Raw genomic sequence first — 18,424 nt, 5'->3', positions numbered from 1 at the left:
GTGTAACTTGGAGTAAGTGCGTGTCTTTGTTACTTGGTGTCGGTGTATGTCTTTGTTACTTGGTGTAAGTGTTTTCTGTGTTACTGGATATCAGTGTATGTCTTTGTTTGTTGGTGTCTGTGGATGTCTGTGATACTTGGTGTAAGTGTGTGTCTTTGTTACCGGGTATCAGTGTCTGTCTTTGTTACTTCGTGAAAGTTTGTGTCTGTGTTACTGGGTATCAGTGTATGCCTTTGTTACTTGGTGTCAGTGTATGTCTTTGTTACTTGGTGTCAGTGTATGTCTTTGTTCCTTGGTGTAAGTGTTTTTCTGTGTTACTGGATATCAGTGTATGTCTTTGTTAGTTGGTGTCTCTGTATGTCTGTGATACTTGGTGTAAGTGTGTGTCTTTGTTACCGGGTATCAGTGTATGTCTTTGTTACTTCGTGTAAGTTTGTGTCTGTGTTACTGGGTATCAGTGTATGCCTTTGTTACTTGGTGTCAGTGTATGTCTTTGTTACTTGGTGTCAGTGTATGTCTTTGTTCCTTGGTGTAAGTGTTTCTCTGTGTTACTGGATATCAGTGTATGTCTTTGTTAGTTGGTGTCTGTGTATGTCTGTGATACTTGGTGTAAGTGTGTGTCTTTGTTACTGGGTATCAGTGTATGTCTTTGTTCCTTGGTGTCAGTGTATGCCTTTGTTACTGTGTGTCAGTGCATGCCTTTGTTACTTGGTGCCAGTGTATGTCTTTGCTACTTGTTGTCAGTGTATGTCTTTGTCACTAGGTGTAAGTGTGTGTCTGTGTTACTTGGTGTCAGTGTGTGTCTGTGTAACTTGGAGTAAGTGTGTGTCTTTGTTAGTTGGTGTAAGTGTATATCTTTGTTACTTGGTGTCAGGGTATGTCTGTGTTATTTGGTGTAAGTGTATGTATTTGTTACTTGGTGTCTGTGTATGTCTTTGTTACTTGGTGTAAGTGTTTTTGTGTGTTACTGGTTATCAGTCTATGTCTTTGTTAATTTGTGTCAGTGGATGTCTTTGTTACTTGGTGTCAGTGTGTGTCTTTGTTACTGGGTGTCAGTGTATGTCTTTGTTACTGGGTGTCAGTGTATGTCTTTGTGACTTGGTGTAAGTGTGTGTCTCTGTTACTGGGTATCAGTGTCTGTCTTTGTGACTTGGTGTAAGTGTGTGTCTGTGCTACTGGGTATCAGTGTATGTCTTTGCTACTTGGTGTAAGTGTATGTCTTTGTTACTTGGTGTCAGTGTATGACTTTGATACTTGGTGTCAGTGTATGTCTGTGTTTCTTGGTGTAAGTTTGTGTCTTTGTTACTTGGTGTCAGTGCATGTATTTGTTACTTGGTGTCAGTGTATGTCTGTGTTACTTGGTGTAAGTGTATGTCTTTGTTACTTGTTGTCATTGTTTGTCTTTGTTACTGGGTGTCAGTGTTTGTCTTTTTTACTAGTTGTAAGTGAATGTCTTTGTTACTTGGTGTCAGTGTATGTTTTTGTTACTTGGTGTAATTGTGTGTCTTTGTTACTGGGTATCAGTGCATGTCTTTGTTAATTTGTGTCAGTGGATGTCTTTGTTACTTGGTGTCAGTGTCTGTCTTTGTTACTGGGTGTCAGTGTATGTCTTCGTTACTGGGTGTCAGTGTGTGTCTTTCTTACTTGGTGTAAGTGCATGTCTTTGTTATTTGGTGTCAGTGTATGTCTGTGTAACTTGGTGCAAATGTGTGTCTTTGTTAGTTGGTGTAAGTGTATATCTTTGTTACTTGGTGTCAGTGCACGTCTGTGTTATTTGGTGTAAGTGTATGTATTTGTTACTTGGTGTCGGTGTATATCTTTGTTACTTGGTGTAAGTGTTTGTCTGTGTTACTGGGTATCAGTGTATGTCTTTGTTAGTTGGTGTCTGTGCATGTCTGTGATACTTGGTGCAAGTGTGTGTCTTTGTTACCGGGTATCAGTGTATGTCTTTGTTACTTCGTGTAAGTTTGTGCCTCTGTAACTGGGTATCAGTGTATGGCTTTGTAACTTGGTGTCAGTGTATGTCTTTGTTACTTGTTGTAAGTGTATGTCTTTGTTACTTAGTGTCAGTGTATGTATTTGTTACTTGGTGTCAGTGTGTGTCTTTGTTACTGGGTATCAGTCTATGTCTTTGTTAATTTGTGTCAGTGGATGTCTTCGTTACTTGGTGTCAGTGTGTGTCTTTGTTACTGGGTGTCAGTGTATGTCTTTGTTACTGGGTGTCAGTGTATGTCTTTGTGACTTGGTGTAAGTGTGTGTCTCTGTTACTGGGTATCAGTGTCTGTCTTTGTTACTTGGTGTAAGTGTGTGTCTGTGCTACTGGGTATCAGTGTATGTCTTTGCTACTTGGTGTAAGTGTATGTCTTTGTTACTTGGTGTCAGTGTAAGACTTTGATACTTGGTGTCAGTGTATGTCTGTGTTTCTTGGTGTAAGTTTGTGTCTTTGTTACTTGGTGTCAGTGCATGTATTTGTTACTTGGTGTCAGTGTATGTCTGTGTTACTTGGTGTAAGTGTATGTCTGTGTTACTTGGTGTAAGTGTATGTCTTTGTTACTGGGTGTCAGTGTTTGTCTTTTTTACTAGTTGTAAGTGAATGTCTTTGTTACTTGGTGTCAGTGTATGTTTTTGTTACTTGGTGTAATTGTGTGTCTTTGTTACTGGGTATCAGTGCATGTCTTTGTTAATTTGTGTCAGTGGATGTCTTTGTTACTTGGTGTCAGTGTGTGTCTTTGTTACTTGGTGTCAGTGTATGACTTTGATACTTGGTGTCAGTGTATGTCTGTGTTTCTTGGTGTTAGTTTGTGTCTTTGTTACTTGGTGTCAGTGCATGTATTTGTTACTTGGTGTCAGTGTATGTCTGTGTTACTTGGTGTCAGTGCACGTCTGTGTTATTTGGTGTAAGTGTATGTATTTGTTACTTGGTGTCGGTGTATATCTTTGTTACTTGGTGTAAGTGTTTGTCTGTGTTACTGGGTATCAGTGTATGTCTTTGTTAGTTGGTGTCTGTGCATGTCTGTGATACTTGGTGCAAGTGTGTGTCTTTGTTACCGGGTATCAGTGTATGTCTTTGTTACTTCGTGTAAGTTTGTGCCTCTGTAACTGGGTATCAGTGTATGGCTTTGTAACTTGGTGTCAGTGTATGTCTTTGTTACTTGTTGTAAGTGTATGTCTTTGTTACTTAGTGTCAGTGTATGTATTTGTTACTTGGTGTCAGTGTGTGTCTTTGTTACTGGGTATCAGTCTATGTCTTTGTTAATTTGTGTCAGTGGATGTCTTCGTTACTTGGTGTCAGTGTGTGTCTTTGTTACTGGGTGTCAGTGTATGTCTTTGTTACTGGGTGTCAGTGTATGTCTTTGTGACTTGGTGTAAGTGTGTGTCTCTGTTACTGGGTATCAGTGTCTGTCTTTGTTACTTGGTGTAAGTGTGTGTCTGTGCTACTGGGTATCAGTGTATGTCTTTGCTACTTGGTGTAAGTGTATGTCTTTGTTACTTGGTGTCAGTGTATGACTTTGATACTTGGTGTCAGTGCATGTCTGTGTTTCTTGGTGTAAGTTTGTGTCTTTGTTACTTGGTGTCAGTGCATGTATTTGTTACTTGGTGTCAGTGTATGTCTGTGTTACTTGGTGTAAGTGTATGTCTTTGTTACTTGTTGTCATTGTTTGTCTTTGTTACTGGGTGTCAGTGTTTGTCTTTTTTACTAGTTGTAAGTGAATGTCTTTGTTACTTGGTGTCAGTGTATGTTTTTGTTACTTGGTGTAATTGTGTGTCTTTGTTACTGGGTATCAGTGCATGTCTTTGTTAATTTGTGTCAGTGGATGTCTTTGTTACTTGGTGTCAGTGTGTGTCTTTGTTACTTGGTGTCAGTGTATGACTTTGATACTTGGTGTCAGTGTATGTCTGTGTTTCTTGGTGTAAGTTTGTGTCTTTGTTACTTGGTGTCAGTGCATGTATTTGTTACTTGGTGTCAGTGTATGTCTGTGTTACTTGGTGTAAGTGTATGTCTTTGTTACTTGTTGTCATTGTTTGTCTTTGTTACTGGGTGTCAGTGTTTGTCTTTTTTACTAGTTGTAAGTGAATGTCTTTGTTACTTGGTGTCAGTGGATGTCTTTGTTACTTGGTGTCAGTGTGTGTCTTTGTTACTGGGTGTCAGTGTATGTCTTTGTTACTGGGTGTCAGTGTGTGTCTTTCTTACTTGGTGTAAGTGCATGTCTTTGTTATTTGGTGTCAGTGTATGTCTGTGTAACTTGGTGTAAATGTGTGTCTTTGTTAGTTGGTGTAAGTGTATATCTTTGTTACTTGGTGTCACTGCACGTCTGTGTTATTTGGTGTAAGTGTATGTATTTGTTACTTGGTGTCGGTGTATATCTTTGTTACTTGGTGTAAGTGTTTGTCTGTGTTACTGGGTATCAGTGTATGTCTTTGTTAGTTGGTGTCTGTGCATGTCTGTGATACTTGGTGCAAGTGTGTGTCTTTGTTACCGGGTATCAGTGTATGTCTTTGTTACTTCGTGTAAGTTTGTGCCTCTGTAACTGGGTATCAGTGTATGGCTTTGTAACTTGGTGTCAGTGTATGTCTTTGTTACTTGTTGTAAGTGTATGTCTTTGTTACTTAGTGTCAGTGTATGTATTTGTTACTTGGTGTCAGTGTGTGTCTTTGTTACTGGGTATCAGTCTATGTCTTTGTTAATTTGTGTCAGTGGATGTCTTCGTTACTTGGTGTCAGTGTGTGTCTTTGTTACTGGGTGTCAGTGTATGTCTTTGTTACTGGGTGTCAGTGTATGTCTTTGTGACTTGGTGTAAGTGTGTGTCTCTGTTACTGGGTATCAGTGTCTGTCTTTGTTACTTGGTGTAAGTGTGTGTCTGTGCTACTGGGTATCAGTGTATGTCTTTGCTACTTGGTGTAAGTGTATGTCTTTGTTACTTGGTGTCAGTGTATGACTTTGATACTTGGTGTCAGTGCATGTCTGTGTTTCTTGGTGTAAGTTTGTGTCTTTGTTACTTGGTGTCAGTGCATGTATTTGTTACTTGGTGTCAGTGTATGTCTGTGTTACTTGGTGTAAGTGTATGTCTTTGTTACTTGTTGTCATTGTTTGTCTTTGTTACTGGGTGTCAGTGTTTGTCTTTTTTACTAGTTGTAAGTGAATGTCTTTGTTACTTGGTGTCAGTGTATGTTTTTGTTACTTGGTGTAATTGTGTGTCTTTGTTACTGGGTATCAGTGCATGTCTTTGTTAATTTGTGTCAGTGGATGTCTTTGTTACTTGGTGTCAGTGTGTGTCTTTGTTACTTGGTGTCAGTGTATGACTTTGATACTTGGTGTCAGTGTATGTCTGTGTTTCTTGGTGTAAGTTTGTGTCTTTGTTACTTGGTGTCAGTGCATGTATTTGTTACTTGGTGTCAGTGTATGTCTGTGTTACTTGGTGTAAGTGTATGTCTTTGTTACTTGTTGTCATTGTTTGTCTTTGTTACTGGGTGTCAGTGTTTGTCTTTTTTACTAGTTGTAAGTGAATGTCTTTGTTACTTGGTGTCAGTGGATGTCTTTGTTACTTGGTGTCAGTGTGTGTCTTTGTTACTGGGTGTCAGTGTATGTCTTTGTTACTGGGTGTCAGTGTGTGTCTTTCTTACTTGGTGTAAGTGCATGTCTTTGTTATTTGGTGTCAGTGTATGTCTGTGTAACTTGGTGTAAATGTGTGTCTTTGTTAGTTGGTGTAAGTGTATATCTTTGTTACTTGGTGTCACTGCACGTCTGTGTTATTTGGTGTAAGTGTATGTATTTGTTACTTGGTGTCGGTGTATATCTTTGTTACTTGGTGTAAGTGTTTGTCTGTGTTACTGGGTATCAGTGTATGTCTTTGTTAGTTGGTGTCTGTGCATGTCTGTGATACTTGGTGCAAGTGTGTGTCTTTGTTACCGGGTATCAGTGTATGTCTTTGTTACTTCGTGTAAGTTTGTGCCTCTGTAACTGGGTATCAGTGTATGGCTTTGTAACTTGGTGTCAGTGTATGTCTTTGTTACTTGTTGTAAGTGTATGTCTTTGTTACTTAGTGTCAGTGTATGTATTTGTTACTTGGTGTCAGTGTGTGTCTTTGTTACTGGGTATCAGTCTATGTCTTTGTTAATTTGTGTCAGTGGATGTCTTCGTTACTTGGTGTCAGTGTGTGTCTTTGTTACTGGGTGTCAGTGTATGTCTTTGTTACTGGGTGTCAGTGTATGTCTTTGTGACTTGGTGTAAGTGTGTGTCTCTGTTACTGGGTATCAGTGTCTGTCTTTGTTACTTGGTGTAAGTGTGTGTCTGTGCTACTGGGTATCAGTGTATGTCTTTGCTACTTGGTGTAAGTGTATGTCTTTGTTACTTGGTGTCAGTGTATGACTTTGATACTTGGTGTCAGTGCATGTCTGTGTTTCTTGGTGTAAGTTTGTGTCTTTGTTACTTGGTGTCAGTGCATGTATTTGTTACTTGGTGTCAGTGTATGTCTGTGTTACTTGGTGTAAGTGTATGTCTGTGTTACTGGGTATCAGTGTATGTCTTTGTTAGTTGGTGTCTGTGCATGTCTGTGATACTTGGTGCAAGTGTGTGTCTTTGTTACCGGGTATCAGTGTATGTCTTTGTTACTTCGTGTAAGTTTGTGCCTCTGTAACTGGGTATCAGTGTATGGCTTTGTAACTTGGTGTCAGTGTATGTCTTTGTTACTTGTTGTAAGTGTATGTCTTTGTTACTTAGTGTCAGTGTATGTATTTGTTACTTGGTGTCAGTGTGTGTCTTTGTTACTGGGTATCAGTCTATGTCTTTGTTAATTTGTGTCAGTGGATGTCTTCGTTACTTGGTGTCAGTGTGTGTCTTTGTTACTGGGTGTCAGTGTATGTCTTTGTTACTGGGTGTCAGTGTATGTCTTTGTGACTTGGTGTAAGTGTGTGTCTCTGTTACTGGGTATCAGTGTCTGTCTTTGTTACTTGGTGTAAGTGTGTGTCTGTGCTACTGGGTATCAGTGTATGTCTTTGCTACTTGGTGTAAGTGTATGTCTTTGTTACTTGGTGTCAGTGTATGACTTTGATACTTGGTGTCAGTGCATGTCTGTGTTTCTTGGTGTAAGTTTGTGTCTTTGTTACTTGGTGTCAGTGCATGTATTTGTTACTTGGTGTCAGTGTATGTCTGTGTTACTTGGTGTAAGTGTATGTCTTTGTTACTTGTTGTCATTGTTTGTCTTTGTTACTGGGTGTCAGTGTTTGTCTTTTTTACTAGTTGTAAGTGAATGTCTTTGTTACTTGGTGTCAGTGTATGTTTTTGTTACTTGGTGTAATTGTGTGTCTTTGTTACTGGGTATCAGTGCATGTCTTTGTTAATTTGTGTCAGTGGATGTCTTTGTTACTTGGTGTCAGTGTGTGTCTTTGTTACTTGGTGTCAGTGTATGACTTTGATACTTGGTGTCAGTGTATGTCTGTGTTTCTTGGTGTAAGTTTGTGTCTTTGTTACTTGGTGTCAGTGCATGTATTTGTTACTTGGTGTCAGTGTATGTCTGTGTTACTTGGTGTAAGTGTATGTCTTTGTTACTTGTTGTCATTGTTTGTCTTTGTTACTGGGTGTCAGTGTTTGTCTTTTTTACTAGTTGTAAGTGAATGTCTTTGTTACTTGGTGTCAGTGGATGTCTTTGTTACTTGGTGTCAGTGTGTGTCTTTGTTACTGGGTGTCAGTGTATGTCTTTGTTACTGGGTGTCAGTGTGTGTCTTTCTTACTTGGTGTAAGTGCATGTCTTTGTTATTTGGTGTCAGTGTATGTCTGTGTAACTTGGTGTAAATGTGTGTCTTTGTTAGTTGGTGTAAGTGTATATCTTTGTTACTTGGTGTCACTGCACGTCTGTGTTATTTGGTGTAAGTGTATGTATTTGTTACTTGGTGTCGGTGTATATCTTTGTTACTTGGTGTAAGTGTTTGTCTGTGTTACTGGGTATCAGTGTATGTCTTTGTTAGTTGGTGTCTGTGCATGTCTGTGATACTTGGTGCAAGTGTGTGTCTTTGTTACCGGGTATCAGTGTATGTCTTTGTTACTTCGTGTAAGTTTGTGCCTCTGTAACTGGGTATCAGTGTATGGCTTTGTAACTTGGTGTCAGTGTATGTCTTTGTTACTTGTTGTAAGTGTATGTCTTTGTTACTTAGTGTCAGTGTATGTATTTGTTACTTGGTGTCAGTGTGTGTCTTTGTTACTGGGTATCAGTCTATGTCTTTGTTAATTTGTGTCAGTGGATGTCTTCGTTACTTGGTGTCAGTGTGTGTCTTTGTTACTGGGTGTCAGTGTATGTCTTTGTTACTGGGTGTCAGTGTATGTCTTTGTGACTTGGTGTAAGTGTGTGTCTCTGTTACTGGGTATCAGTGTCTGTCTTTGTTACTTGGTGTAAGTGTGTGTCTGTGCTACTGGGTATCAGTGTATGTCTTTGCTACTTGGTGTAAGTGTATGTCTTTGTTACTTGGTGTCAGTGTATGACTTTGATACTTGGTGTCAGTGCATGTCTGTGTTTCTTGGTGTAAGTTTGTGTCTTTGTTACTTGGTGTCAGTGCATGTATTTGTTACTTGGTGTCAGTGTATGTCTGTGTTACTTGGTGTAAGTGTATGTCTTTGTTACTTGTTGTCATTGTTTGTCTTTGTTACTGGGTGTCAGTGTTTGTCTTTTTTACTAGTTGTAAGTGAATGTCTTTGTTACTTGGTGTCAGTGTATGTTTTTGTTACTTGGTGTAATTGTGTGTCTTTGTTACTGGGTATCAGTGCATGTCTTTGTTAATTTGTGTCAGTGGATGTCTTTGTTACTTGGTGTCAGTGTGTGTCTTTGTTACTTGGTGTCAGTGTATGACTTTGATACTTGGTGTCAGTGTATGTCTGTGTTTCTTGGTGTAAGTTTGTGTCTTTGTTACTTGGTGTCAGTGCATGTATTTGTTACTTGGTGTCAGTGTATGTCTGTGTTACTTGGTGTAAGTGTATGTCTTTGTTACTTGTTGTCATTGTTTGTCTTTGTTACTGGGTGTCAGTGTTTGTCTTTTTTACTAGTTGTAAGTGAATGTCTTTGTTACTTGGTGTCAGTGGATGTCTTTGTTACTTGGTGTCAGTGTGTGTCTTTGTTACTGGGTGTCAGTGTATGTCTTTGTTACTGGGTGTCAGTGTGTGTCTTTCTTACTTGGTGTAAGTGCATGTCTTTGTTATTTGGTGTCAGTGTATGTCTGTGTAACTTGGTGTAAATGTGTGTCTTTGTTAGTTGGTGTAAGTGTATATCTTTGTTACTTGGTGTCACTGCACGTCTGTGTTATTTGGTGTAAGTGTATGTATTTGTTACTTGGTGTCGGTGTATATCTTTGTTACTTGGTGTAAGTGTTTGTCTGTGTTACTGGGTATCAGTGTATGTCTTTGTTAGTTGGTGTCTGTGCATGTCTGTGATACTTGGTGCAAGTGTGTGTCTTTGTTACCGGGTATCAGTGTATGTCTTTGTTACTTCGTGTAAGTTTGTGCCTCTGTTACTGGGTATCAGTGTATGGCTTTGTAACTTGGTGTCAGTGTATGTCTTTGTTACTTGTTGTAAGTGTATGTCTTTGTTACTTAGTGTCAGTGTATGCATTTGTTACTTGGTGTCAGTGTGTGTCTTTGTTACTGGGTATCAGTCTATGTCTTTGTTAATTTGTGTCAGTGGATGTCTTCGTTACTTGGTGTCAGTGTGTGTCTTTGTTATTGGGTGTCAGTGTATGTCTTTGTTACTGGGTGTCAGTGTATGTCTTTGTGACTTGGTGTAAGTGTGTGTCTCTGTTACAGGGTATCAGTGTCTGTCTTTGTTACTTGGTGTAAGTGTGTGTCTGTGCTACTGGGTATCAGTGTATGTCTTTGTTACATGGTGTAAGTGTATGTCTTTGTTACTTGGTGTCAGTGTATGTCTTTGATACTTGGTGTCAGTGTATGCCTTTGTTACTTGGTGTCAGTGTATGTCTGTGTTACTTGGTGTAAGTGTGTGTCTTTGTTACTTCGTGTCAGTGTATGTCTGTATTACTGGGGATCAGTGTATGTCTTTGTTCCTTGGTGTCAGTGTATGTCTTTGTTACTTGGTGTCTGTGTATGTCTGTGATACTTGGTGTAAGTGTGTGTCTGTGTTACTGGGTATCAGTGTATGTCTTTGTTACTTGGTGTCAGTGCATGTCTTTGTTACTTGGTGTAAGTGTATGTCTTTGTTACTTGGTGTCAGTGTATGTCTGTGTTACTTGGTGTAAGTGTATGTCTTTGTTACTTGGTGGCAGTGTATTTCTTTGTTACTTGGTCTAAGTGTGTGTCTGTGTAACTGGGTATCAGTGTATGTCTTTGTTACTTGGTGTAAGTGTATGTCTGTGTTACTGGGTATCAGTGTATGTCTATGCTAATTGGTGTCAGTGTCTGTCTTTGTTACTTGGTGTAAGTGTGTGTCTGTGTTACTGGGTATCAGTGTATGTCTTTGCTACTTGGTGTAAGTGTACGACTTTGTTACTTGGTGTCAGTGTATGTCTCTGTTTCTTGGTGTACTGTGTGTCTGTGTTACTGGGTATCAGTGTATGTCTTTGTTACTTGGTGTCATTGTCTGTCTTTGTTACATGGTGTAAGTGTGTGTCTGTGTTACTGGGTATCAGTGTATATCTTTGTTACTTGGTGTCAGTGAATGTCTGTGTTACTTGGTGTAAGTGAAAGTCTGTGTTACTGGGTATCAGTTTATGTCTTTGTTACTTGGTGTCAGTCTGTGTCTTTGTTACTTGGTGTAAGTGTATGTCTTTGTTACTTGGTGTCAGTGTATGTCTTTGTGACTTGGTGTAAGTGTGTGTCTCTGTTACTGGGTATCAGCGTCTGTCTTTGTTACTTGGTGTAAGTGTGTGTCTGTGTTACTGGGTATCAGTGTATGTCTTTGTTACTTGGTGTCAGTGTATGTCTGTGTTTCTTGGTGTAAGTTTCTGTCTTTGTTACTTGGTGTCAGTGTATGTATTTGTTACTTGGTGTCAGTGTATGTCTGTGTTGCTTGGTGTCAGTGTATGTCTTTGTTACTTGGTGTCAGTGTATGTCTTTGTTACTTGCTGTAAGTGTGTGTCTTTGTTACTTGGTGTAAGTGTATGTCTTTGTTACTTGGTGTCAGTGTATGTCTGTGTTTCTTGGTGTATGTGTGTGTCTTTGTTAGTTGGTGCACGTGTATGTCTTTGTTACTTGGTGTCAGTGTATGTCTGTGTTACTTGGTGTAAGTGTATGTATTTGTTACTTGGTGTCAGTGTATGTCTTTTTTACTTGGTGTAAGTGTGTGTCTGTGTTACTGGGTATCAGTGTATATCTTTGTTACTTGGTGTCTGTGTATGTCTGTGATACTCGGTGTAAGTGTGTGTCTCTGTTACTGGGTATCAGTGTATGTCTTCGTTACTTGGTGTCTGTGCATGTCTTTGTTTCTTGGTGTCCGTGTATGTCTTTGTTACTGGGTGTCAGTGTATGCCTTTGTTACTTGGTGTCAGTGTATGTCTTTGTTACTAGGTGTAAGTGTGTGTCTGTGTAACTTGGTGTCAGTGTGTGTCTTTGTTACTTGGTGTCAGTGTATGTCTTTGTTACTTGGTGTAAGTGTGTGTCTTTGTTACTGGGTATCAGTGTATGTCTTTGTTACTTGGTGTCTGTGTGTGTTTTTGTATACTTGGTGTCAGTGTGTGTCTTTGTTACTTGGTGTCTGTGTATGTCAGTGATACTTGGTGTAAGTGTGTGTCTTTGTTACTGGGTGTCAGTGTATGTCTTTGTTACTGGGTGTCAGTGTACGTCTTTGTGACTTGGTGTAAGTGTGTGTCTCTGTTACTGGGTGACAGTGTCTGTCTTTGTTACTGGGTGTCAGTGTATGTCTTTGTTACTTGGTGTAAGTGTATGTCTTTGTTAATTGGTGTCAGTGTGAGTCTTTGTTATTGGGTGTCAGTGCATGTCTTTGTTACTTGGTGTCAGTGTATGTCTTTGTTACTTGGTGTCAGTGTATGTCTTTGTTACTTGGTGTCAGTATATGTCTTTGTTACGAGGTGTAAGTGTGTGTCTGTGTTACTTGGTGTCAGTGTGTGTCTTTGTTACTAGGTGTAAGTGTGTGTCTGTGTTACTTGGTGTAAGTGTGTGTCTTTGTTACTGGGTATCAATGGATGTCTTTGTTACTTGTTGTCTGTGTGTGTATTTGTATACTTGATGTCAGTGTGTGTCTTTGTTACTTGGTGTCAGTGTGTTTCTTTGTTACTTGGTGTCAGTGTGTGTCTACGTTACTTGGTATCAGTGTATGTCTTTGTTACTTTGTGTAAGTGTGTGTCTGTGTTCCTGGGTATCAGTGTCTGTCTTTGTTACTTGGTGTAAGAGTGTGTCTGTGTTGCTGGGTATCAGTATATGTCTTTGTTACTTGGTGTCAGTGTAGGTCTGTGTTACTTGGTGAAAGTGTGTGTCATTCTTACTTGGTGTAAGTGCATGTCTTTGTTACTTGGTGTCAGTGTATGACTGTGTAACTTGGTAGAAGTGTGTGTCTTTGTTAGTTGGTGTAAGTGTATACTTGATGCCGGTGTATGTCTTTGTTACATGGTGTAAGTGTTTGTCTGTGTTACTGGGTATCAGTGTATGTCTTTGTTACTTGGTGTCTGTGTATGTCAGTGATACTTGGTGTAAGTGTGTGTCTTTGTTACTGGGTGTCAGTGTATGTCTTTGTTACTGGGTGTCAGTGTACGTCTTTGTGACTTGGTGTAAGTGTGTGTCTCTGTTACTGGGTGACAGTGTCTGTCTTTGTTACTTGGTGTAAGTGTGTGTCTGTGTTACTGGGTATCAGTGTATGCCTTTGTTACTTGGTGTCAGTGTATGTCTTTGTTACTTGGTGTCAGTATATGTCTTTGTTACTAGGTGTAAGTGTGTGTCTGTGTAACTTGGTGTCAGTGTGTGTCTTTGTTACTTGGTGTCAGTGTATGTCTTTGTTATTTGGTGTAAGTGTGTGTCTGTGTGGCTGGGTATCAGTGTATGTCTTTGTTACTTGGTGTAAGTGTGTGTCTTTGTTACTGGGTATCAATGTATGTCTTTGTTACTTGGTGTCTGTGTGTGTCTTTGTATACTTGGTGTCAGTGTGTGTCTTTGTTACTTGGTGTCAGTGTGTTTCTTTGTTACTGGGTGTCAGTGTTTGTCTTTGTTACTGGGTGTCAGTGTATGTCTTTGTTACTTGGTGTAAGTGTATGTCTTTGTTAATTGGTGTCAGTGTGAGTCTTTGTTACTGGGTGTCAGTGCATGTCTTTGTTACTGGGTATCAGTGTATGCCTTTGTTACTTGGTGTCAGTGTATGTCTTTGTTACTTGGTGTCAGTATATGTCTGCGTTACTTGGTGTAAGTGAATGTCTTTGTTACTTGGTGGCAGTGTATGTCTTTGTTACTTGGTGTAAGTGTGTGTCTTTGTTACTTGGTGCAAGTGTATGTCTTTGTTACTTGGTGTAAGTGTGTGTCTTTGTTACTGGGTATCAGTGTATGTCTTTGTTACTTGGTGTCAGTGTATGACTTTGTTACTTGTTGTAAGTGTGTGTCTCTGTTACTGGGTATCAGTGTATGTCTTTGTTACTTGGTGTCAGTGTATGTCTGTGTTTCTTGGTGTAAGTTTCTGTCTTTGTTACTTGGTGTCAGTGTATGTATTTGTTACTTGGTGTCAGTGTATGTCTGTGTTACTTGGTGTAAGTGTATGTCTTTGTTACTTGGTGTCAGTGTATGTCTTTGTTACTTGCTGTAAGTGTTTGTCTTTGTTACTTGGTGTAAGTGTATGTCTTTGATACTTGGTGTCAGTGTATGTCTGTGTTTCTTGGTGTATGTGTGTGTCTTTGTTAGTTGGTGCAAGTGTATGTCTTTGTTACTTGGTGTCAGTGTATGTCTGTGTTACTTGGTGTAAGTGTATGTATTTGTTACTTGGTGTCAGTGTATGTCTTTTTTACTTGGTGTAAGTGTGCGTCTGTGTTACTGGGTATCAGTGTATATCTTTGTTACTTGGTGTCTGTGTATGTCTGTGATACTCGGTGTAAGTGTGTGTCTCTGTTACTGGGTATCAGTGTATGTCTTCGTTACATGGTGTCTGTGCATGTCTTTGTTTCTTGGTGTCCGTGTATGTCTTTGTTACTGGGTGTCAGTGTATGCCTTTGTTACTTGGTGTCAGTGTATGTCTTTGTTACTTGGTGTCAGTCTATGTCTTTGTTACTAGGTGTAAGTGTGTGTCTGTGTAACTTGGTGTCAGTGTGTGTCTTTGTTACTTGGTGTCAGTGTATGTCTTTGTTACTTGGTGTAAGTGTGTGTCTGTGTGGCTGGGTATCAGTGTATGTCTTTGTTACTTGGTGTCTGTGTGTGTCTTTGTATACTTGGTGTCAGTGTGTGTCTTTGTTACTTGGTGTAAGTGTATGTCTTTGTTACTTGGTGTCAGTGTGAGTCTTTGTGACTGGGTGTCAGTGCATGTCTTTGTTACTGGGTATCAGTGTCTGTCTTTGTTACTTGGTGTAAGAGTGTGTCATTCTTACTTGGTGTAAGTGCATGTATTTGTTACTTGGTGTCAGTGTATGTGTGTGTAACTTGGTGTAAGTGTGTGTCTTTGTTAGTTGGTGTAAGTGTATATCTTTGTTACTTGGTGTCAGTGTATGTCTGTTATTTGGTGTAAGTGTATGTATTTGTTACTTGGTGTCAGTGTATGTCTTTGTTCCTTGGTGTAAGTGTTTGTCTGTGTTACTGGATATCAGTGTATGTCTTTGTTAGTTGGTGTCTGTGTATGTCTGTGATACTTGGTGTAAGTGTGTGTCTTTGTTACCGGGTATCAGTGTATGTCTTTGTTACTTGGTGTCAGTGTATGTCTTTGTTACTTGTTGTAAGTGTATGTCTTTGTTACTTGGTGTCAGTGTATGTCTTTGTTACTTGCTGTAAGTGTTTGTCTTTGTTACTTGGTGTAAGTGTATGTCTTTGATACTTGGTGTCAGTGTATGTCTGTGTTTCTTGGTGTATGTGTGTGTCTTTGTTAGTTGGTGCAAGTGTATGTCTTTGTTACTTGGTGTCAGTGTATGTCTGTGTTACTTGGTGTAAGTGTATGTATTTGTTACTTGGTGTCAGTGTATGTCTTTTTTACTTGGTGTAAGTGTGTGTCTGTGTTACTGGGTATCAGTGTATATCTTTGTTACTTGGTGTCTGTGTATGTCTGTGATACTCGGTGTAAGTGTGTGTCTCTGTTACTGGGTATCAGTGTATGTCTTCGTTACATGGTGTCTGTGCATGTCTTTGTTTCTTGGTGTCCGTGTATGTCTTTGTTACTGGGTGTCAGTGTATGCCTTTGTTACTTGGTGTCAGTGTATGTCTTTGTTACTTGGTGTCAGTCTATGTCTTTGTTACTAGGTGTAAGTGTGTGTCTGTGTAACTTGGTGTCAGTGTGTGTCTTTGTTACTTGGTGTCAGTGTATGTCTTTGTTACTTGGTGTAAGTGTGTGTCTGTGTGGCTGGGTATCAGTGTATGTCTTTGTTACTTGGTGTCTGTGTGTGTCTTTGTATACTTGGTGTCAGTGTGTGTCTTTGTTACTTGGTGTAAGTGTATGTCTTTGTTACTTGGTGTCAGTGTGAGTCTTTGTTACTGGGTGTCAGTGCATGTCTTTGTTACTGGGTATCAGTGTCTGTCTTTGTTACTTGGTGTAAGAGTGTGTCTTTCTTACTTGGTGTAAGTGCATGTATTTGTTACTTGGTGTCAGTGTATGTGTGTGTAACTTGGTGTAAGTGTGTGTCTTTGTTAGTTGGTGTAAGTGTATATCTTTGTTACTTGGTGTCAGTGTATGTCTGTTACTTGGTGTAAGAGTATGTATTTGTTACTTGGTGTCAGTGTATGTCTTTGTTCCTTGGTGTACGTGTTTGTCTGTGTTACTGGATATCAGTGTATGTCTTTGTTAGTTGGTGTCTGTGTATGTCTGTGATACTTGGTGTCAGTGTGTGTCTTTGTTACTTGGTGTAAGTGTATGTCTTTGTTACTTGGTGTCAGTGTGAGTCTTTGATACTGGGTGTCAGTGCATCTCTTTGTTACTGGGTATCAGTGTCTGTCTTTGATACTTGGTGTAAGAGTGTGTCTTTCTTACTTGGTGTAAGTGCATGTCTTTGTTACTTGGTGTCAGTGTATGTCTGTGTTTCTTGGTGTAAGTTTCTGTCTTTGTTACTTGGTGTCAGTGTATGTATTTGTTACTTGGTGTCAGTGTATGTCTGTGTTACTTGGTGTAAGTGTATGTCTTTGTTACTTGGTGTCAGTGTATGTCTTTGTTACTTGCTGTAAGTGTGTGTCTTTGTTACTTGGTGTCAGTGTATGGCTTTCTTACTTGGTGTCAGTGTAGGTCTGTGTTACTTGGTGTAAGTGTGTGTCATTCTTACTTGGTGTAAGTGCATGTCTTTGTTACTTGGTGTCATTGTATGTCTGTGTAACTTGGTGTAATTGTGTGTCTTTGTTAGTTGGTGTAAGTGTATATCTTTGTTACTTGGTGTCAGTGTATGCCTGTGTTATTTGGTGTAAGTGTATGTATTTGTTACTTGGTGTCGGTGTATGTCTTTGTTACTTGGTGTAAGTGTTTGTCTGTGTTACTGGGTATCAGTGTATGTCTTTGTTACTTGGTGTCTGTGTATGTCTGTGATACTTGGTGTAAGTGTGTGTCTTTGCTACTGGGTGTCAGTGTATGTCTTTGTTACTTGGTGTCTGTGTTTGTCTGTGATACTTGGTGTAAGTGTGTGTCTTTGTTACTGGGTGTCAGTGTATGTCTTTGTTACTGGGTGTCAGTGTCCGTCTTTGTGACTTGGTGTAAGTGTGTGTCTCTGTTACTGGGTGTCAGTGTCTGTCTTTGTTACTTGGTGTAAGTGTGTGTCTTTGTTACTTGGTGTCAGTGTATGTCTGTGTTAATTTGTGTCAGTGGATGTCTTTGTTACTGGGTGTCAGTGTGTGTCTGTGTTACTTGGTGTTTGTGTATGTCTGTGTTAATTTGTGTCAGTGGATGTCTTTGTTACTGGGTGTCAGTGTGTGTCTGTGTTACTTGGTGTAAGTGTGTGTCTTTGTTACTTCGTGTCAGTGCATGTCTGTGTTACTGGGGATCAGTGTATGTCTTTGTTACTTGGTGGCAGTGTATGTCTTTGTTGCATGGTGTAAGTGTGTGTCTGTGTTACTGGGTATCAGTGTATGTCTTTGTTACTTGGTGTCTGTGTATGTCTGTGATACATGGTGTAAGTGTGTGTCTGTTTGGATGGGTATCAGTGTATGTCTGTGTTACTTGGTGTAAGTGTGTGTCTTTGTTACTGGGTGTCAGTGTATGTCTGTGTTACTTGGTGTAAGTGTGTGTCTTTGTTCCTGGGTGTAAGTGTTTTTCTGTGTTACTGGATATCTGTGTATGTCTTTGCTAGTTGGTGTCTGTGTATGTCTGTGATACTTGGTGTAAGTGTGTGTCTTTGTTACCGGGTATCAGTGTATGTCTTTGTTACTTCGTGTAAGTTTGTGTCTGTGTTACTGGGTATCAGAGTATTTCTTTGTTCCTTGGTGTCAGTGTATGTCTTTGTTACTTGTTGTAAGTGTATGTCTTTGTTACTTGGTGTCAGTGTATGTATTTGTTACTTGGTGTAAGTGTGTGTCTTTGCTACTGGGTATCAGTTTCTGCCTATGTTAATTTGTGTCAGTGGATGTCTTTGTCACTTGGTGTCAGTGTGTGTCTTTGTTACTGGGTGTCAGTGTATGTCTTTGTTACTGGGTGTCAGTGCATGTCTTTGTGACTTGGTGTAAGTGTGTGTCTCTGTTACTGGGTATCAGTGTCTGTCTTTGTTAATTGGAGTAAGTGTGTGTCTGTGTTACTGGGTATCAGTGTATGTCTTTGTTACTTGGTGTAAGTGTGTGTCTGTGTTCCTGGGTATCAGTGTATATCTTTGTTACTTGGTGTCTGTGTATGTCTGTGATACTTGGTGTAAGTGTGTGTCTGTGTTACTGGGTATCAGTGTATGTCTTCGTTACTTGGTGTCTGTGTATGTCTTTGTTACTTGGTGTCCGTGTGTGTCTGTGTTACTGGGTGTCAGTGTATGCCTTTGTTACTGGGTGTCTGTGCATGCCTTTGTTACTTGGTGTCAGTGTATGTCTTTGTCACTAGGTGTAAGTGTGTGTCTGTGTTACTTGGTGTCAGTGTGTGTCTTTGTTACTTGGTGTCAGTGTATGTCTTTGTTACTTGGTGTAAGTGTGTGTCTGTGTTACTGGGGATCAGTGAATGTCTTTGCTACTTGGTGTCAGTGTATGTCTTTGTTACAGTGTGTCAGTGTATGTTTTTGTTACTGGGTGTCAATGTATGTCTTTGTTACCTGGTGTCCGTGTGTGTCTGTGTTGCTGGGTGTCAGTGTATGTCTTTGTTACTGTGTGTCAGTGTATGCCTTTGTTACTTGGTGTCAGTGTATGTCT

Source organism: Heterodontus francisci, chromosome 22 (genome assembly GCF_036365525.1).
Source record: "Heterodontus francisci isolate sHetFra1 chromosome 22, sHetFra1.hap1, whole genome shotgun sequence".
Lineage (NCBI taxonomy): Eukaryota > Metazoa > Chordata > Chondrichthyes > Heterodontiformes > Heterodontidae > Heterodontus > Heterodontus francisci.
This window is presented reverse-complemented; position numbering follows the sequence as displayed.